At 33.4% G+C, this 23,551-nt stretch overlaps 2 pseudogenes; both read right to left on the reverse strand.

Annotated features, from left to right (window-relative positions):
* Nucleotides 1-4,429: 4,429 nt before the first annotated feature.
* Nucleotides 4,430-12,247, reverse strand: LOC120167092 (annotated as a pseudogene).
* Nucleotides 12,248-18,315: 6,068 nt separating this feature from the next.
* Nucleotides 18,316-19,345, reverse strand: LOC120167093 (annotated as a pseudogene).
* Nucleotides 19,346-23,551: the final 4,206 nt, after the last annotated feature.

Consider the following 23,551-nt stretch of genomic DNA (forward strand, 5'->3'; position numbering starts at 1 on the left):
AATCAACCAAAACAGTACCCAAATACCCAAATGTTATCCACAATACCAAATCCAAATCCCAGATTAAATAAATCCTAAATCCTAATTTTTTCGGGATTCAATCTACCCAAGTCAGAAATCAAATCCTACCCCCGTAGACCTTATCATCTCACCCAAATACAGTTGATAAATCAAACATGCAAACCATTAAAAAAAAAAGAGGAGGATAAAGAGAAAATAGAGGGATTCGAAGAACAAAAAAACATAAAAATGCAAATAAAAGAAATGAAAAAATTGAGAGAGGAAGAGAAGAGTTACCTTTTGGGGTAATATTTGGGGCTTCGTAGCTTCATGGTGAGTGAGGAAATCTCCACCGAAGGTAACAAACTCAATTTTCCTTTTATAGTGGAGGTTTAGGTTGCATTAGGGTTGATTTTGGGTTTTGAACTATCAAAATGGGGGCTGTTTTGAAGCCTTGGGGTGTCTAGAGGAGGGGACCGAGCCTATTTTCTCTTATTGGGAACTTTGATTTGTGGTGGTCGGAGAGGTTATGTGTTTTCGGTCACGGCGGTGGGATGGGTTATGGGAGAAACTCTCTCCTTTAGGGTTTCTTAAATCGGCTGTGAAAAAGAAATGAATAAGGTTTCATGCAAACTCTTAGAAATGGGTTTATATAGCAGTTTCCATATGATACCGTTTTGCCAAAAAGGATCAGCGTGTTTTAGGTTTGGGGTTATTAGCAGTGTTGGTCCTTCACCTTTTGTAATCTAACCAATATCTTTGTAATTGTTATGGTTAATTTATGTTCAGGTCCCTCTTCATCTGTAACATTTTATTTTAACCACTAATAAAATTGTTATGATATTCTACTTTAGCACTTATCTTTCAATGTTTCCATTTAAGCCTTTATCCTATATATTATGTTAGTTATGTTGATATTGGACTATGGTCATAGTATTTGTAAACCTTTCATTTCAATCCTTGCTTTGTATATTGTGGCTTTACTTTGCGAATTTCTAGTTTATTTCATTTTGGTCCTGCCTTTTTGATTTGAGATTAATTTATGCTTTAGTGCTCATGTTATATAATGTTTATACATTAGCTATAATTTTAGGTTTGTTTATTATTATGTCCCTGAAAATTATGTTTTAACTATTTAGTCCTTATTCATTAGGCATTATTAAATTCTTTTACTAGTATTTTTGTTTATCCTCTTTATATATATATGCATTTTAGCCTAAATTTGTAACTTTGTTATTAGTAGTTATAATTTCATATATGTAAGCATGTATATAAATCATATAGTTGTTGTAAACATTCTTTGTATGAAAAAATTTATTTCTTTTTGTTTTATTATGTGCATATTTAGATAGTTATTAACGCCCTTTGTTATAAATCATCTGTGTTTTATAAAATATGTAAAAAATGAAAATTTCATTGTGAGGAAATGTACGAAGATATCTCCCAACTACAAGGGAAGGTATCTTTTCGATGATTTTTTTCACAAATATTTTTATTTGATAATTTCCTTTGCTTTATGTTTATTTATTTTTATTTTTTCCCTCTTTTTATTTTATTTTATTTTTTTTACTTTAGTTTAGTTTATTTTTGTGAAAAATATGAAACAATGTCTTTTATGTGAGGAGAATTTATAGGAAAGTCTCCTAACTACAAAGGAAGTGCTTCTCCCGAAGATTGTTCACACAAAAGGGCATTAGTTATCCAAAAATTGACATTTTTTTATAAAATCAAATGAATAAAAGGATTGTAATTTAAATATATTTTCGTTTTTTTAATTTCTAATATTTAAACAATATATAATCGTTTGGGTACAAAATTTGGGTGTTGTGGGGGTGTTCACCCTTCCCCGCACGTAATCGACTCTCGAACTCTTTAAAAATGAATCTTTGGAAAAACGTAGATCATTTTTTATCGTTTAAGGTTTTCAACCTACCTAACTTAATGGTTGGTGGCGACTCCAAAATCATATTTTGTTTTCCAAAATATATTTTATCGCCTTTCCCTGAAAATGAATTTTTTAAGTCTATCGGGTCTCCGCGGAAACGTTATGACACATGTGATAGTGATAATGATCATCATGCAGATAATTTAGTGATATAATTGCCTCCAAGTGTATTGTTTAACTCACATCGTTAATTATTGTTATGATATTTATTAAATGTGCGACAACTATTGATAATAATGTCACAATAAATTAATTAGAGTGTTCTTTTTTAATGTAGACCATATTCAACATTACAAAAATATCAGCAGTTACAATGGGAGCAATGCATGGGAGAATCTCATGCTCAAAATACAAAGACTAACAAGTCATTGGCACAAAATTACCTAAAGCACGGGCCGCTCTGTTAGCTTCGTGTCGAGTGCAGTAAAGAGAAACAGAGGGATGGGTGTCCAGCATCCGGTTAGCTTCGAAAAAGTAGAACCTAAGCACTGAGCGGTCAGAATGATGATTCTCCAGCTTTTGTATTACATTAAGAGCGTCGCTTTCCACCTGACATTAGGAAGAGCCAACTCCACCGCTAGCCGGACAGCATGGCAGATAGTCGAAGCTTCAACGATGCTAGCATTAACCACACTCGAACAAAGAAATCCACGACTGATAATAACCTCACCATGGCAATCTCGATCCACAATACCAACAGTCAAATTTCCCAACCGACGCGGACAAGCATCATCGACATTTATCTTGATAGTGCCAAGAGAAGGCTTCGATCAACGACTGTTTTAAAGGAGCGAAGAAGAAGCTAAAGCGCCAGCTATGGAGGACAAAACAACGGAGATGTAGGCAGATTGAAGAGAAAACCCAAGAGAAATGATATGCCATCCAGGCAATAAGCGAGACTCGTGGTAGAATACATTCCGTTGGTGCCAGATTTGCCAAAGGATGACTAACAGAGTGGTGAATCTGTGGGATGACAAGTTCATAATGATGAAATCATTCTCTTCTTGAGGTCATGTGATATGTTGGTCCCGTATCAATGAGTATATATCTACAAATCTCTTTCTATCTTCCATGGTGGTTGATGCTTCACAACATAGAACATTTTCATCATCTCAAGTGTTTGCGGTATTTCCTTTTGGATTGGAGTTTTTAGCTAAACTCCAACAATCCTTCTTCAAGTGAGCATTCTTTCCACAATTGTAACACTTTAAATTCTTCTTACTTCTCGACTTTGATCTACCATGTTTGTGACTACTGTTTTGGTCACGTTCTGTTGATCTTTCTCTCATCGTTGTCAATGCCTATGCTTGTTGCAGATTCACTTGTTTATCTTTCTTACTCTTGTGTCGATTTTCTTCTTATAGAACAGCAACTGCAATGTCATCTAAGACTAGACTGATGACATTACTATTTGTCAAGTTGTTGATGGGTTGATCATACAAATCATGTAGACTTTGAAGTAGAAGTTAGCACATTCTTGTTCTTCTATTGTACATCTTAAAGATGTAAGCTGAGAAAATAAAGCGTTTAGCTTGTTGAAGTGCTCCATCACTAAAGTAGATTCTAACATTCGAAGAGTGTAAAATTTACTTTTAAGGAAAATTTTATCGTGCAACGATATGGCCTTATACAATTTGGTGAGATGATCTCAAATCTCCTTGGTTTTCTTCTCCTCCTCGATGCTTGACAATACTTCATTTGCTAATGCTAGATGAAGTTTTTCCATAGCATTCTCGTCCATCTCGTTCTATTTGTTGTCATCTATAAAATATGTCGACCTTTCACTAATAGCCACTAGACAACCGTCTTTCCTCAAGATAGTCTTCATCTTTAATTTCCACAATGAGAAATTTCTACCATTTAACTTTTCAATATCAAATTTTGTCGTCATAGCTTCTATTACGGATAGCTTCCGTTATTTCACTATCATGAATAGTTCCCTGGAACATTCGAAGAATAAGTAATACCTTCTTACTTTCTTATGTTGGATGATCTACCTTTTGGTGGCAACCACAAAGATAATAGGTAAATATTACTAAAATGACTAGGGTATTTATAGTTGAAGCTTAGGGACCAATCTTATAAATACTCTAAAGTATAAGGACTAAATGAATAATTTTAACTTCAAAACCATCCCTACAATCATTCCAACTTTCTTCCAATACTAGAGAAATTAAAAAGTTTTCTTTTATAGTTGTTTTCTCCTTTTTATCAAGAGAGAATTGCTATTGTTTTTTTCTTGTTAAATAAAAAGAAGTTGTAATTCATATTTTCTCATAATGAAATACTTCTACCTTTGCTCGTAGTTTTTACCCTATATTATTTAAGGATTTTTCACGTAAAATTTATATCTTCTTTATCTTTATTGTTATTTTCTTAAATTATCAATTGCGATTTTAATCTATTCGCATTACCAGAACCAGTAAGTGGGGATACCTGTAGCCAGTCTCCAAACTGTGAATTCATCCCAGCATTTGTAGTGCCTTAGGGGCAAGAAGCTTTTACATGGCCAATTATACCACATATATCAAAAAGACAAAGGAGAGGTTGACCAGATGGGCGTTGGCCGATAGCAAGACAACGTCGAAGCGGCTTCAAGATATCAAAGATAACCCGAACGCAAAAATAAGAGCCCAACTGACCAATACCTGGACGCAGGTCAACCACCAAGGTCGTACCCAGTCGTCCACCAATAAGTTGACCCATAGATTCAGTCATCCCTCCCAGAGGGAGATCATACACCTGGACCCACATAGGCAATTTAGAGAAATCATAGTCCGCCAAACTGCACTGAGCATCATAGGGAGTAAAAGCAAAGAAATCACCGTTGAAAGACCAAGGACAACGATCTGATATTGACTGGCGGGCATCAGCAGACACAAACTAAATTAGAAAATGAGTCTCACTAAGAACTGATATCTCATTCACAAGGGATAAGCCCCAAATACTTTGAGAGACCCTAACAACAGTAGCAGTTTCAACAGGAGGTGCTGCATCTAAAAGACCAACAAGACAGAATTCTAAGGTCACAGCAGACTGAATAGAGGAAGGAGCCAGGGGCAGAACATCACCAACCTCGTCCTCAGTAAAGTGGAGACTTGCAAGAAGGGTATGGACTTCGTCAGCCATGGAGAGGAGAGGCCAAAAGTAAGACAGTGAGAAGGGAAAGAGCAATCCTATTGAGCAAAAATCCCAATCAAGAAACAAGTAGCAGAAAGTATCGCGTTATAAACTGTCGTTGTTATTAAAAGAGACCTGATGTGATGAACAATCACGTGGTGGGTAGTTAAATTAAAGTAGTGCATGTGCCATGCACGAAAACGTGCCCCGCATAAGAATAACCACCAAAACCACGGAAGAAACTTCATGGTAACTGCCCCGAGATAAATCAACAGTAACTGCACCGGAGAAAATATATCGGCCGAAACAAAGTTATCAAACCCCAAAGCCAAAGGAGGCGAACAAGTCGAAAGGAGTAGCCAAGGACAGATCATGCCCACCAAACCGTCACATAGCAGACGAGGGTTTTGCAAAACAGACTTGGAAAGAAACCTTGAACAAGAGAAAGATGCATGGGAAGAGGAATAAACCGGAGAATGGAACCTAGATCGGCAGAAATAGGGAAACGCCAATAGCTATAAGCCACCCAACCACGAAGGGAGAGCCGAAAGGACGAGAGAAGGCCATTATGAGAGAGATAATTTACAACAAAGAAATTTGGGGGGAAATACTAATTAGAGTGTTAGATATAAGTATTGTGTCTTTAGAATCTAATATTAATTAGATTCATTGTGGTTGTTATGATGGGGTGATTCTGCCATCTTGATTCAATGTAAAAAGTTAGTGTCCATTTCGAACTTATCTTGATGTTTCTATAAAGAAAATATCATAAATGTGATCACTGTAGTAGTATAAATTGCATTGTGAAGTGAATTTCAACATCATATGCTCCATTATAATAAAGTATGTGATTTTAAAGGCATTTTTAGTGTTTATAATATAAAACTTTAATTTGTATTGAAATAAATTTTTAAGATTTAAATTCATACCTAAATAAATTAGCATTAGTCAACAAGGCTAAATTAAAGACGATAAGGACTAATTAGATAATATAAAAATGTGAAGACGCGTGTAGTTATTTAACCATTTTAAAATCTAAAAAAAATCTTGTCCTGCATTAGCACCACCAAAAATAAATAAATAAATTTTTGGCGGAAAATTTTTTACGACTTTAAAATCCATCATAATTTATCGATAAAAATAAAATATTTCGTCACAAAATTTTGATTTTTAGTTGTAACATTTGATGGAATTAATTTTTCCGTCATAAATTCTATTCATTTCAATAAAAAAATACAAATTTATTTTATGATGGAACAATGATTCCATCGTAAACCAATAAAATAAAATAAAAATATAAAAAGCATGTACATGACACCTTTAATACTCAGCACCCTTTTCAACCCCCAATACAAACATTAATTATATCTAATTAAAATTGTATTAATTATTCCAACCTCTCAAACCAACTATTCCTATAACAATTCCATTTCATTTTAGTTTCCGCATTTTCCCCCTTTGCCAGGAGCTGGCATCCCCGGGATCATTTGGCCATTTCGCTAATTTGCTGTTTAAAATTCCTCTTGTTTCAAGTTTGGAGCTGTGTCACCCACGTTTCGTTAACACTTTTCTATATCTTATACTTTTCTTTCTTTATTTTCTTTCAAAATTTTAATATTTTACGGTTAATATATTTTAGAGTGTAAACTAATTTATGTAAGTATTTTTATTTTATATTATATTAAACATTTATATACATTTATCTCTTATGTGTTTGTTTTTGTTGATTTATATGCATATATATATATTTTCTTTTTGTTGATTTTTATATTGTAATTCTACATTGAAAACTGCTATTTATGTAAATGGTTTAATTATTTACTTTCATGATATATATAAAAAACTTGATAATATGTTCGTTTTTTATATATTTCTATTAATTTTAGGAGTTTTATTGTCCATGTTGTTGATGTAAAATATTGCCTTATTGATATTGCATTTTGAACTTTGTTCTATAATGGTGAGCTTTGCCCTTTTTCTTGTTTGGTCTCTTAATTGTTAGTTTATGACAACTTAGTTAGGTCAAAGTTTAAACTTGGGTTAATGGCATAAAAGATGTGCTTGAAATTATTTTTTTATTATTAAATATTTAATTTTTTTTATTATGTATGCTATTATTTTGTTATATGTATATTGTTACTTAGTTGTGGTTTTTGGCTATATTAATTATAACATCCCAAAAACTAGGGTTAGTAGTGCGGGTCAACCCGAGACCCAAAGATGAGCCCAAAGGACCTTATAAATTAGTGGACCAAGTTTATTGTTTTTGGGATTGAGTTAGGGGCCAAGAGTTTTGGTGGTTGGTAATGGGTGTTGTGTAAATTAGAAATTTGGGGGACTAAAAGTGTAGTTTACCCATGGTTAATTTTGAAAACTGAAAACCCTCTCATATATTATGTTTTTACGTGAACCACTCCCTCTTATCTTCTCACCAAATGCTCTTCTTCTTTCTTCCATAATTTATTTATTCCCAATTCCATTCCAAGTGAGAGTTTAAGCATTTCAAATCTACTGTGGTGAAACTAAGGTGAGAATGTCAATCTTCATCCTCCAAGTTTTGTTCTAAGTTCCATTTCATTAGTTTTTATGCATAGAACCAAAAATGGGTCTTGGGAGATTTGTGGGAATCTATGGATTCTAGCTAAGTTTTGAGTTATAGGGAGTTTGTTTGGATGTTATTCAACCCTTAGATGGATTGGTAATCCATTTTCTCATTTTGTTTAGTGAAGGAGATAGGAGAAAGCTAAAGAGTTAAAGGAAAAGAAAAGTTGAATCTTGAGTGAGTTGAGAAAGTTTCTAGCCATCTAAGGAGCAATGTAACACCTTTAAAACTTTTCTATACTCTTAGTAAGTCATTAGAAGTTCAAGATAGTTTAAATTTTTGAGTGGAGCATGATAAGCATTTTCAAGGTGAAATTCTTATTTTTAGAGTTATAAATGTGTTTAAAGCCTCTATTATGACCCTTGTTGATCAAATAAAACTTTAAACATGTTTGGGGACCTCACTAAGGTCCTTGGGATTGAAAAATAGAGTTTTTCGTACTTGTTTTATGACTTCTATAGGTAGAGTATCGATAATATAGGGATAATATCGATAATTGTTCTTCGTTTTGGGCAAATTGTGAGTTTCAGTGCAAGAGTATAGAAACTTTGGGTCATAGTTTTGAAACTCCCAGAAAGTTTTGAAACTGGGTAGAACAGAATGTTTAAAAGTTTTGGTACTTATATAAAGTATCGAAACGTTTGTAGGAGTATCCATACTCTTGGGCTAGTATCGATACTTTCAGTATATTTTTGGCAAAAATGTCAGCTTTTAAGGAATTAGACTCAAGGTACCCCAACACTTCATTTTATCATAAAATAAGACTACAAGTGAGAATATTAATGATAATAATATTACACTTAGAAATAATATCAATTAGGATGACATACAAATAACCTTGGATGATGCTCAGGAAATGATCAGGACACCTGAGCTCCTATAGAAAATGCTAGCATTATCGAAAGTATAGATTCAGTCTGAATATATCATAGGTAGTGTATGAGGCACTTAAAGCTAACTAGCTTGGGCTCAAGGTTCAACACTCAAGGAGTGGGCTAGTCGAGGGGGTTGACCGATGTAGAGATTCCGAGCAACCAACCTCGGTAGACTAGAGGGGTGTGTGAGTTTCGAGATGCAGAACCCTCAACTGCACCATGATGTCTACCATAGCGTAGAGAGTGTAGCATATGAGTATACTCACTATTGCAGTTATCAGTTAGCTTGAGCATGACATGAATACTTTTAGTATGACTTAGTTGTTAGTGTGGCACTTGGCTAGTTAGCTCACATTTGGAATTTGTTTCCTTACACAGGTTAGTCGAGGAGCAGTCCGAGGACTTTTTGACAGCAGTGATTCAGACCCAGATAGTGCATAATATGTCTCAAGTTCATCTTTAGAGTGCATGTATAATTGTAAACCCTGATTTGTATATTTTGTATTAGTCGTAACTCATTTTAAACTATGGTCTATATGTTTTAAATATTATTTTGGGAGCTCATGATGTAAACTATTTTATTTAAATTGTAGTTGATTTATTATATCATGGATGGTTACAAATGATCATTTTTAAAACAAAAAATTTAAAAAAAAATTGGTTAGTCATTTTGGTGGTTCCGTGTGGCATTATGATCGTCGACTGTGTGTCGTACTGGTTTAGGATGTTACATTAATAAATGTTTTATTGCTTATAAAAAATTTGTTGTGATTTTTTTGTTATCGTATTGCCATTCAAATGATTTTTAAAATTTATTTTGTAGAACTCTAAAATTTTCTAGTGATTTGTAAGCTGAGGTAAGTTTAATTTTTATTTTTTAAAATATAGTGCTATCAATTTATTAGTATTATCCTTTTCAATAAAAAAATACAAAATATATTAACAGTAAATAAAACTAATTTTTGCATGTAACATAATTTAATAATGTCATAAGTTCTACTTCTTGTTTTATTTAGAAATAAATAAAATAATAATATATATTAAGAGTAAATAAAATATTTTTACATGTAATTTACAATAATAATATCATAAGTTCTAGTTGTTGTTCTTTTAGAATTTTTTTTAAAAAAATAGTAATTAAAAATTATTTTTTAAAAGTTTACTAATTTAATCATCTTAATTCAATAATATATATAATAAAAACAAGTTTTGGTATTTACTATGGATCGATCTTGGATGTATAACATTGATAGGCTAATAAATAGTCACATTATTAATCCTGATTTTGAGCGTCCATTGTTGGAAATTATATCAATTGCGTTAAGTAAGCCTAGATTTGCAGATCAAAAACATACTAGATGTACAATATTAGGGTCGAGTGTTTGGTGTTGGGTCATCAACTCCCATATACTATAACACATCTCAGATTTGTAGTTCTTCAAAAAGGTTCATACTGTGAAATCCAAACCAACAAGAAGAGATCAATACATTAAAGAAGCAATTAAGGCAAGTTCAAGAAAGTCAAGATATGCTAATGGCTTTAGTAATGTCACAACAACAACAATATCAATCGCAGTAGCAGCCACAACAACAATCGCAACAACAAGGGTACTCTCAAATGCTTTTCGAAGCAAACTATAATGGACAACTTGGACTTAAAACGCTCTTTCAATTAAATATTATATATCATTATAATTATTACTTGCGAGTTCATTTTCAACTAATGATTTCTTTTTAGGTTTTCTACCATCCGATGCATCATCCTATGCTTTATCCAAGATTCAGTGGCGTCCAATCTTCTATGCGTCCAACTTTCATAGGCTCTATCGCGACCGTCTTTCAGTTGGACCCGAAATTGGGCTTCGACTTAAATGAATTGTATTGGAGTCGCCACCGATCATTTAAAAACAATTTTAGATTGATCGGACACCATCTTACCTAATCTGCATTTTACCATAAACGTGTTAGGTTCAGAGTCGGTTACAGTCAAGGAAGGATTAGCACCATTGAACTGCCCTTTCGGTACCAATTAATTTGTCGGATATCATTAATTACGAAAATTAGAAATTAAATTAAAATTTAAAAATTCGATTCGAATTGCTTACATTTGATCAATTGAAATTACTACTGAAAAAAGGTCAAAATTAGGTTAAATTGAAAATAAATAAAGAAAGAAAGAAATATCAAATAAAAGGAATAAAAAGGTTTTAAAAAATCAAAAGGAATAAATCAAAAATCAAAGAAAAAGAATAAAATAAAATAAAACAAGAAAATATTAAATAAATCAAAGGATAAAAATAATAAAAATAATAATAAATCAAAGGAGAAAATGAAATAAGATAAAAAAATAAAAAAATCAAAGGAAAGTAAAATAAATAAAAAAAAAAATTATCAAAGGAAAAATAATAAAATATAAAATTGTTAAATTTTAAAAGTAAAAAATAATATGAAGAAAAAAGAATAAAAAAATAATTAAAAAACAACTTAGAGGATTAAATTGAAACTAATTGAAATTAATGGACTAAATCGGAACTAAAAATGAGTTGCAAGAGAAAAATAAAGAGTAAGAGGGATTAAACAATAATTAACCCTAAGTGCCAAATAGTGACTAAAATATAAGTATAATAAAATTGGAAACCCAAATTAAAAATAATGAAACTTGATTCTGGTGACTTAAATGTAAGGGTCACAAAACCAGAGTACTTTGGGTGTAATTTACCCATAATAGTTGAAGGACCATAGGAAGATTTTACCCCAAAGTCCACCTTCACGTGGGATTTTATTAATTTGCACACAACATTGCTTGAACCTTTTTGCGATTGGGAACAGCTTTCCCGACGATCTTGTTTACTCCTTGCTTTCTTGTGATCTGTCGCATCGTTAACCTTAAAATGCCGAGATTTGGGTGGGATCTTCATGTGGTTTTGACGCAAATCCATGATCAGATCAACAAAAGCACTCAAGATGAACTTGTGAAACTTCTTGTCATTCAAGTTCAAGTAACAAAACACAAGCTCTTCCATGAAATCCCAATCGATCTCTGAATGATGATTCATCCTGGCTTCCACCATTTATTGCAAGGATCTTCGGAAATCATCGTATGGGTTATGAGAATATGTTACTCAACAGTGACGCCATCGCTTCCAATTATGTTAGAATTGTTGGAAACAACGGATTGTTGATTGAAGTTGATGAAGTAGAAGTCGAACCCAAGTTCTCCGAAATCGACATGGTAGAGTTGGTGTCGCTGCTCCGAGCCTCGTCGACGAGCGAACTCGACAACCCCGTCGATACAAAGAATCTATTGGAACCGCAGAGGAACGAGGGAGGATCCATAAACCCTGGAGAATCAATAAAAAACCTGCCAGAGGTTTTAACCAGATGATCATCTTCTGATCCAAAAGTGCATCTTCTTTCATTAATCTCATCATCATCTCCGTTATACAACGACTTGAAATTCTCGAAGAGAAACCGATCAACATCCTCAAGCATGGCCACTTCGTCATTATTATCGTTGCTGGTTCCTTTACGACTGTGATTTCCAGCAGGATTATCTGCAAAAGATAAGGTTTTGAGGTGTCTACATCGTTTGAGGATCCATTTCTTGGGAGAAGAGGCTGATTTTGAGGTGAAATGGATATTTGGGGAGGTACTTCTGTCTTTGGAGAGGTAATCCTTGAGAGATTTTTTAAGCTTCTTCGACATTTTCTCTTCTTACCCCTCCAAGCTATTCGGTTTTTCCCAGTATAAAAAACCAGTCCTTTTCCTCAGATTTTGGTTTCGTATATAAGATAGTGGGTGGTTGATTTAAGTTAAGTAAAATCCCAAATTTTTTGAGATTTAGCTTTTATTTTTGACTTTGGTGATGGTTGGTTTGTAGGTGAGATACGTGGGGGAGAGGTGAGCGAAGTGAGTGGGTATTATGCCGGAAAATGAGGGGTAGTTGTTTTGTTGTGGTTGGAATACGGTGAAAAATTAGTGTCTACAGCTGCCCCTCTTTGTCATTTTTCGTATAATGAAAAATAAGACAGATAAAAGAACACAAATTATTTTTCGGTGGAGTTAAAAAATTGAATCTGAAAGAATAACTCCCTATCGAGTTGAGTTACAGATGACTCCTCCATCGTAAAGTATAGTCTATCTTGCAATGGAATTGAAGCCGTAACTTGGAATTTGAATCGGAACGTGGCTTGGTTGATAGGCCCTCGAGCTGAATGGAGTCGAACTCGAAAAGTCTTCGTTGACAGATAGTTTTTCTCAACTTAAGCTATGCTACCGGAAAAAAGTTCTTGTCACTAAGGCACGGCTAACCCAGGTCTTTTTCTCAATTTGAAAACCTCGACTACAATCGGACAGTAGTGTGATTGATATGTCATCGAGTTGAATGGAATCAAACTCGACGATTTTGTTGATAGATAACCCTTCTTGCCTTGAGCTATGTTGTAAATGATGTGCCTTCGGGCTGAGTGGAATCGAACTCGAAGGTCTTTGGCAGATAACCCTTCTCCCCTTGAGTTATGCTGCAAATGATACGCCTTCGGGCTGAGTATAATCGAACTCGAAGGTCTTTTGTTGGCAAATAACCCTTCTTGCCTTGAGCTATGTTGTAAATGATGTGCCTTGGAGCTGAGCATAGTCGAACTCGAAAGTCTTTGGCAGATAGCCCTTCTTTCCTTAAGTTGTGCTGCAAATGATGTGCCTTGAGCTGAGTGTAATCGAACTCGAAGGTCTTTGCCAGATAACCCTTATGGCCTTGAGTTATGCTGCAAATGACGTGCCTCTGAGTTGAGTGTAATCGAACTCAAAGGTCTTTGGCAGATAACCCTTCTTGTCTTAAGCTATGCTTCAAATGATGTGCCTTGAGCTGATTGTAATCGACTCGAAGGTCTTTTGTTGGAAAATAAACCTTCTTGCCTTGAGTTATGTTGCAAATGATGTGCCTTGGAGCTGAGCGTAGTCGAACTCGAAGGTCTTTTATTGGAAAATAACCCTTCTTGCCTTGAGCTATGTTGCAAATGATGTGCCTTGGAGCTGAGCTTAGTCAAACTCGAAGGTCTTTTGGTGGCAAATAGCCCTTCTTACCTTGAGCTATGTTGCAAATGATGTGCCTTGGAGCTGAGCGTAGTCGAACTCGAAGGTCTTGTGTTGGTAGATAACCATTCTAGCCTTGAGTTATACTACAAATGATGTGCCTTTGAGCTGAGTGTAATCGAACTCGAAGGTCTTTTGGTGACAGATAGCCCTTCTTGCCTTGAGCTATGCTGCAAAATAAATAAAAAATGGTTTCCCTTCACAAGTCTAAGCCAGTCATAGTTCTCAGGTAGTTCCCCTGAGCGGTTCTGAACCAGGTGAGATGATCATTTAATGACTCCCCTTTACGGGAAAACCTACTGATAAATTCTGACAGCTGGATATCTTCCGTCGTGGAATTGAAATATGGCTTGAAATCTGCTACTTGTTATTGAGTTAAGTTGATATGGATTCGTTCTGAATTAGCTCTCGAACCCATCTGAAATTGATTCTAAGATCTGTAGATATGTCAAGTCGGTTAAGGTGTAGTTTCTCACTACAGAGTTAACCAACCACCATCGATCTTTAAATAAACTTTCGAATCAAGTATCTTTCATCTTGAAGTTGAGACTTGACTCCAAAGCTGTAAAAAATATGTATGTGAAAAATGATAAATGTGATGCACTTAAGTATGTCTAAGATGCATACAACATGAATGAGTTATGTTTTATCCCTTGGATGGAGCCTCATTTTTGTCTGTTGGTCTTGTTCTTGGAATCGACCATGCCCCATTTGCTTTTCGAGCTGCAACCTTTCACATTTGAGACTGTCCTGTTTAAAAATATTTTTTCCTTTCTCTTATTTAGGAGGGAAAATGATATGCAAATAGGAGAATTCTGTAAAACATCGCCCCTTAATTCAGGCTCACAATCAAATCGAATCAAATTATAAACACGAGTTCAAAGAATATCAAAGGAATCAATAGCTCTTTTAATGCTTTCAGAGTTATAGAACTTTTACAAATATTCAAGTGAATAAGTTGGCTTTAGGTTGACCTAAGGATTCAGCCATAAAAAATGTCATTTTTTCGGTTATTGCAACATGCTTTTTCTTTGGCTTGGAATTTTAATTGGATGCGGACAAAATGACGCAACTAGCATTATCAATTACTAGACCTTCTATTTCGGTTCTCTAAAATCTTCCATTTGTTCAAGTTTTGTAAGCTCCTCTAACAAAGGTATTGCAGAAACATCGGTCTAAAAATGAAATTCTTGAGTGCTCGTGTGAATTTGACTATAACAGGTGTTCCTTAACTCCCTTAGTCCATTTTTACTGAAACTCTTTATTTAATTTTGCCATTGTCTGGCTAGCTGAATCCATAAAGCCGGGCATTTAACCAATTGCTCTAGAGGGACAACTTAATATCATTGGATAGATATTATAATCACCTTTATCAGGCTAGCTGAATATTATCCATAAAGCCGGGGCGTTTAACCAATTGCTCTAGAGGGACAACTCAAGCTTTATTGTATATTATAATCATTTCATCAGGCTAGCTGAATCTTATCCATAAAGTCGGGGTGTTTAACCAATTGCTTTAGAGGGACAGTTCAAGCTTTATTGTATATATATAATATTATAATATGGGTATACGGGTCTAATTTCTTAAGTTTGTCAAGAAGAACCAGTTATAGTCTAGGTGTTTTTGAAAGTAAAGGAAACTCATCTTTAGAGTTCAATTTTCAAACAACTAACCTATACTAGATTTGCTTACTTATTCCATCTGTGAAGATCATTATCATCATTGAACGTCTTTAACAAAAAGTATAGTAATGTCATATGCAAAAGATGCCCCATGTTATCCGCACCTATGCACATCTAAATACCAAGCCTATTTTTTATTCTTTTATGAGAGAAAAAGGCTATATTGGTTATTTGTAAGAGAAGTGTACGGTGTTTGAGCGTATCTTCTAGGTAAGGTCAAAGTACTATGTTTTATTATCTTTTAATCGTCTTACTTTATCAAAGATCTGTAACTCCGATCACTTACAGAGTTTTTCAATTCATTTGATATTCAAAGAATTTCATGTTGTAAAATTGATTCAATGCTCCGCATAAATTCATTGAAATATTCAAAGAAAGTTCAAAAACAAGTTCCAAATATGAGAAAGTTCAAAAAACAAATTCAAACAAGATGCCTCAAAATTGAATAAGGCCTCATCAGAATGCCCCATTATTTCTAGAATGTCGAGGATCAGGGTCTTCAACCGCACTTACTTCCCATTTCTCAATTGTTTCACTTGTCATGGCTTCTTATGAAATACCCTCAGACGCACAAATTTCTGCTTCGAGAGTGCCCTTGTTTGAGGTGGTACCTCCAATATTTGTTCCTTTTGATGAGACATGTTTTTGCTAGTTAATGTGAATGTAAAGAAATGAAAATAACAAAATGCAAAATATGTTTAAATGCATAATGCATGAAATATTCGAGGCATTGATCCAAAAATGTGTATGTTATTATAAATAATCTTTATTGGGGACAAAAGTGTTACGTCTTAGGAGACAAAAAACATTTTAAAGGTATAGACCCCGAACAACTTTGGACTGGTTGATTCGTCTTCAGCATTTTTTTTGTCACTGGTTGAATGCCCTATCGAACCATTCCGGCTTCTCTGGCTAAACTATGCAAGTGACGAGCTGATTGCCCCAAAAAGTCTCAAATGACTACATCTCTGACTTTCACTCTCTACTGAGTCTACCTTCAACGAAAGCACCTTTGGAAGTCTCCATTGAAGGGAACTGTCTGAAACTCACTTGTTTACTTCTTGGATTTGTCAACAATGGCCTGTTGTCTTTTAAGGGACTCTCCAGGTTAATACCCTTTTCTCGTCTGCCCCTTCTTGCCAGCTCAAAAAGTTAACCTTTGATGTGCTCAGCATAAATCCCAGTCCATTCTGAGTATTCTCTGACTATAGTCGGACTTCTGAGCTTTTTATCTCTTGTATTATAACCCCTTTATCCATTAATATAGATTATTCACATTTAACAAACACATTTTAGTAGATCAACACCTCTTTTGAATGATGCAAATGATAAAAATAAAATGAAAGGAAAAAGTTAGTGAGATAAGGATAATAATCAAAACAATAAAAAATCCTACCCCACATGATATCTTCCCGAACATGTTTAGTATTCCTACTTGGACATGGTTTATATCCCGCAAGTTGATTTTGAGCAAGTCCTAACCGTATAAATTTCTAATTCACATGCTTTGAACAAAAAAATAAAGCAGGAAATAATATCGAAGCGGTCTAGGGTTTGAAATGAGGCTTCGGGGTGGGCTCTAATTCCCTGTAGTCTCTCGGTTTAGGTTATAAAAGGGTACTCGAGTTCTCCTTGCCGGTGCCCCCTTGGGCTTGCCAGACCCTTAGTTCTAAGCCCATTACAAGCTTATGTGGACTAAGTTAAACTCGAAAGGAAACATTCTCTTATGCCCGCACGGTGAATAAATTCACACAAAGGCATAAGATATATGAATCCCGAATGTTACTGGCTAAGCCCGTACGGAGAATAAATTCTCACAAATGCGTCGCTTTCACCCCCACTTAAAAAGGGTTTGGAGCTCGGGTATAGAGCCTGAGATGAAAACTTTTCAAAAATCTGAAATCATTGAAAAAAATGTTAGTACAACTATTTATATGAAAAATAATCAAAGGTAAATAATTGGAATCGAATAAATAAATTAAAATTTACAATCTTCGCATAAAAAGACAACCGAAAATTAATTTTGGCTTGAATCACTTACATGTCCCCAACGGAGTCGCCAAGTTGTTGCGGCCGTCTTTTGGTTGGAGCCGGAATTGGGCTTCGACTTGAATGAATTGTGTTGGAGTCACCACCAATCATTTAAAAATAATTTTAGGTTAATCGGACACCATCTTACTTGATCTGCGTTTACCAGAAACATGTCGGGTTCGGGAGTCGGTTACGGTCAAGGAAATATTAACACCCTTGAACCGCCCTTTCAGTACAAATTAATTTTTCGGTTGTATTTATTTGCGAAAATTAGAATTAAAATTAAAATTTAAAAATCCGATTGGAATTGTTTACCTTTGATCAATGGAAATTATCACTGAAAAAAATCAAAATTAGGTTAAATTGAAAAAAATATAAAGAAATATCAAATAAAAGGAATAAAAAGGTTTTAAAAAATCAAAAGCAATAAATAAAAAACTAAAATAAAATAAAAGTAATAAATAAATAAAATTAAAGAAAAAGAATAAAATAAAACAAGAAAATATTAAATAAATCATAGGAAAAAAATAACAACAATAATAAAAATAATAATAAAATAAAATAAAAAATCAAAGGAAAAAAAATGAAATAAGATAAAAAATAAATCAAAGGAAAGTAAAATAAAATAAAACAAAGGAAATAAAAATAAAAAAATTATCAAAGGAAAAAATAAAAAAAAATGTTAAATTTTTAAAGTAAAAAATAATATGAAGAAAAAAGAATAAAAAAATAAAAAAAAACTTAGAGGATTAAATTGAAACTAATTGAAATTAATGGACTAAATCAGAACTAAAAATGAGCTGTAAGAGAAAAATAAAGAGTTAGAGGGATTAAACAATAATTAACCCTAAGTACCAAATAGGGACTTATAAGTATAATAAAATTGGAAATCCAAATTAAAAATAATGAAACTTGATTCTGGTGATTTAAATGTAATGGTTACAAAACCAGAGTACTTCGTGTGTAATTTACCCATAATAATTAAAGGACCATAGGTAGATTTTACCCCCAAAGTCCACCTTCACGTGGGATTTGTTTAATTTGCACACAACATTGCTTGAACCTTTGTTCGATTGGGAGCAGCTTTCCCGGCGATCTTGCTTACTCCTTGATTTCTTGTGATTTGTCTCATCGTTAACCTTAAAATGTCGAGATTTGGGTGGGATTTTCGTGTGGTTTTGACGCAAATCCACGACCAGGTCAACAAAAGCACTCAAGATGAACTTGTAAGACTTCTTGTTATTCAAGTTCAAGTAACAAAACACAAGCTCTTCCATAAAATCCCAATCGATCTCCGAATGATGATTCATTCTGGCTTCCACCATTTCTTGCAAGGATCGTCGGAAATCATCGTATGGGTTATGAGAATATGTTACCACCGCAATGTACTCGTTCCGGATATTGCTCAGCGACTCAACAGCGACGCCATCGCCGCCAGTGCTGTTAGAATCGTTGGAAACAACGGTATTGTTGATTGAAGCTGATGAAGTAGAAGTCGAACCCAAGTTCTCCGAAATCGACATGGTAGAGTTGGTGCCGCTGCTCCGAGCGTCGTCGACGAGCGAACTCGATAACCCCATCGACACGAAGAATCTGTTGGAACCGTAGAGAAACGAGGGAGGATCCATAAATCCTGGAGAATCAAGAAAAAAACCTGCCAGAGGTTTTTACCAGATGATCATCTTTTGATCCAAAAGTGCATCTCCTTTCATTAATCTCATCATCATCTCAGATATACAACGACTTGAAATTCTCGAAGCGAAACCGATCAACATCCGCAAGCATGGCCGCTTCGTCATTATTATCGTTGCTGGTTCCTTTACAACCGTGATTTCCAGCAGGATTGACTGCAAAAGATAAGGTTTTGGGGTGTGTGCATCGTTTGAGGATCCATTTCTTGGGAGAAGAGACTGATTTTGAGGTGAAATGGATATTTGGGGAGGTACTTCTGACTTTGGAGAGGTAATCCTTGAGAGATATTTGAAGCTTCTTAGACATTTCCTCCCCCTCCCCCTCCCCCTCCCCCTCCCCCTTCAAGCTATTCGGTTTTTCCCCGTATAAAAAGCCAACCCTTTTTCTCAGATTTTGGTTTCGTATAAAAGATAGTGGGTGGTTGATTTAAGTTAGGTAAAATCCCAAAATTTTCGGGATTTAGCTTTTATTTTTGACTTTGTTGATGGTTGGTTTGTAGGTGAGATACGTGGGGTAGAGGTGAGCGAAGTGTGCGGGTATTACGTCGGAAAATGAGGGTAGTTGTTTAATTGTGACTGGAAGAGGGTGGAAAATTAGTGTCTTTAGGCTCAATTAGCACATCAAGGCCTTTGCACCCACAACCGACATATGCATCGAGAGGTAGCACACCTTTGGCTCAGCTATTGAACAATCAAGAGAAACTTATTATCCGATTCCTCCTTCATCGAAACAACGCAATGGAGAAAATACGTCTTGAATATTGGATGATATTTGCTTTTAGATTTTTGAGTCCCAATAAAGTAAAGGGGATTGTCACAATTCAAATTAAATTGAGTTTTATTTTATATTTATTTATGATTCTTGAGTATATGAAAATAAGTGCTTTATGTTTATATTCATGAAAATAATTTTAAAATAATATGATTTTGAATTAAAAATAAAAATCGACAATCAAACTAATTTAGACGGATAAAATATAATTTAGTTCGATTACTTTTTTATTTTCAAATCAAATATGTTGGGATAATGAAGTGATAAAATGAATTTGTTTATACGATTTGGTAGAGAATTTATTTTTGGGTTAACTACTTGGATGATCATGCATGTTTAAGTTTTGTCCATTTTTGATCAACAATTTAAAAAACATAATATATAGTCACTTTTTTTTATTTAATTAATTCTTAAGATGTGGTCACACCGAGTTAACTGTCGTTAACAATAGTTAAATATTTTGATATAATCACAAAGTTGGTCCTTATTATTTACATATTCTCTCAGTTTAGTCATACTTTTAATAAATTAAATAAATTTAATTATCGAATCGAATGATATCACATGTCATGTCATGTGTCACCATTCGGTTGGAGGATTAACTTTATTTTAATTTAATATATTTATTTTCACCAATCAAAGAGTAACATGTGTCACCCTCTGGTTGAAAGAAAACAAAAGAAAGGAAATTGGGCAAAAAAGATTCAAACATTGGCCATTTACAAAACTAAATATGTATTCAACCATTAAGTCAAGACCATTGCTTGGTCTAAAGTAGACAATATGGTGTATATATTTTGTATCTCAATGTATAAATACTTAAATTCATAATATTTTATATATTAACTTAAAATATATTTTTATATTAACTTATTAAATATATTTTATTATTAACTTAATTTTAAAAATATTTTACTTTTATTTAAAATATATATTTTTTGTTAAAATTTATTTAAAAGTATGATTGCATTGAGATAATATGTAAATAATAATGATTAAATGTGTTATTATACCAACTATCACATCACATATATTGTCAATCGTTAACAACAGTTAACTCATGATGACCATATTTTAATTAAATGAAAATGAAAGTAATCTTAATTAAATAAAAACGAAAGTGATCTTAATTAAATGAAAATGAAAATGACAATATCTTATATTTTTAAAATCCGTGATTAAAAGTGGACAAAATACAAATATAAATAATTATTCGTGAGTTAACCCGAATTTAATTATAACTTAAAATTGAAATCAGTAATTTATAATATAAAATGTATGATGAGGGGCGAGCTATATAAACAGTGCATCTGCCTCCATTTGTACAATAAGCCCATGTGAATGTCAGTGGATCACTTAGCTTAGCTTCCTATATACCTATATAGCTTTGGACCACGCTTACTCTACCTAATGTATATTGCAAATTTGTCCAAGGCCATTTAATTTTGAATTTTTTTTATTTTTCAGATATTAAAAACATTTTTGTATATTTTTATGACTAAATTTAATAGAATATTAATTAATCGAAATATAATTACTTGTACATACAATAAACAGACTTAAAATGATGTTATCGGTTATTAAAATCAAACTATTTTTCACATAATTGCATAAAATTTAAATTCAAGTATGACATTATAAAATATGTAGTATTTGCCACTACCAGTTAACGTAAACAAAATGAACAAAAAGTGATTGTTCAATTGGAACGGCCCTCATAGCGACACTAAATACGAGGTTGTTTCAGGAAAGACGGGTTAATATACGACTAATATACGATTAATATATGGTGTTACCGTATATATTAAAATATATTTAACAAATTCAGTCTAGCTCTACTGGAAATGTTGAGTAATAATAATGTAGTAGGTTTAAATCATTAAGAAATATTAAAAAATTTGGCAACCGGCAAACTTAACTTGTTGGTTTGTGTCGATCCAAATAAGAAATGTATCGATTCATATCAATATAACAGGTAAAAAATGACAAAACCGGTCACGAAAAGACAATACCGGTAAAGCGCTACCAGATATATTGAAAGTGTCGATACTTTAATATAAGTATCGACACTTTGTGAATTTAAAAGAGAAGTAGGTTTAGCGCCTATAAAGTGTCGATACTTTATAAAAATGTATCGATCAACAACGATATAACAAGTAAAAATATGACAAAACAGGTATCGAAATGATAAAATCGGTAAATTGCTACCGAATATATTGAAAGTGTCGATACTTTAATTTAAGTATCGACACTTTGTGAATTTAAAAGAGAAGTAGTTTTAGCATCTATAAAGTATCGATACTTTAAAAAAATGTATCGACCTACAACGATATAACAAGTAAAAATATGACAAAATCGGTATCGAAATGATAAAACCGGTAAATCGCTACTGGATATATTGAAAGTGTCGATACTTTAATAAGTACGTGTAATAAATTATCGATACTTTCAAAGAAATACGTAATTATCCTATCGAAAGTATCGACACCTGACATAAAAGTATCGACACTTTTGTAGTTGAATCGATTAAATATAAATAACATATTCGATGAAAATATAAAGGTCATAGCTAAATATCCTCTGAAAATAGATAGAACGGACGAGTTTTTGAAATCGAAGCGTAATTGTTGATGCATTTCAGAAGGCGTTTCTAAAGCGAAGTTTGTTTGTTTATTGCTGCAGTCGAATCGAAAAGTGCGTTATCGAAACCCTAGTTTGTTATTATTATAGTAATTGGAAATAAGATTTTTATGTGTTGTTTGGGGTTTTGGAGTAAAGAAGCATTTGGGACCGATTACAGGTAGAAAGTGATATTCAAGGTAAAATATAAATTTCGATACTTTTATTAAATATTATAGGTAGAAAATGATATTATAGGTTGTATAAATGTGTTGACACATTTTGTATTGGCCATTCAAATTCTTTTGAAGAAAACCGTTTTACCACAAGAGTAGTTATTTATATTTGTATATTGAATAAAGTGTATGTAACAAGTATTTGATTTGATTTGTGTAAACTGATATATGAAGGAAAAATGGAGTCAATGGGTGAAAAAATTGTTGGTGGCGCAAATGACTTTGAAATTGAGGCCGAGACTCGAAAGTAAGCAAAGGGTGAATATATGTACTTCTAGTAAGTATCAATGTCTTGTTGTTATTATTGTTGAAATGGTAATTGGATTAAAGTATTTAAGAACTTTAAATTGATGATAAATTTTAAATGTTGACAGTATGACCGAATGCCAAAGGATGAAGGAAGGTGGCGACCACATCGGCTCGGTATATAAATTGAAATTGACATTGAGTATTATTTAGAGTTAATGTATTGATTAAGAAATATTTATGCTTAATATTAGGTGAGAAATGATGTGTTGGAGAAATGGAATTCGATGACTAATGCTGATAAGGAACCTAGTCAAAGATGGATAGTGAAGAATACAAAGAATGAAGTAAAACACATGAAAAGAAGGTATTCATTAAACTTGTAAATACGTTGATACAAAATGTATAAGAACTATAACATTATATATTGTTAAAAAATGTAGGAAATGTCGACAATGTGAAACATTAAAAGGGTGAATTCATTGATTAAACACCTTAAGGAGATGGGTCAGTTGAATGTGCCGGGAGAAATGGGGTTTGGATCGTTTGTAGGAGTAAGGGATCGACCTATTCGGAGGGAATTATGTCGATCCTTGATGGCGCAATTTGATGTCAAACAATGTATTGCTAAGTATGGTGA

Source organism: Hibiscus syriacus, unplaced genomic scaffold, assembly GCF_006381635.1.
Source record: "Hibiscus syriacus cultivar Baekdansim isolate YM2019G1 unplaced genomic scaffold, ASM638163v2 tig00111662_pilon, whole genome shotgun sequence".
Lineage (NCBI taxonomy): Eukaryota > Viridiplantae > Streptophyta > Magnoliopsida > Malvales > Malvaceae > Hibiscus > Hibiscus syriacus.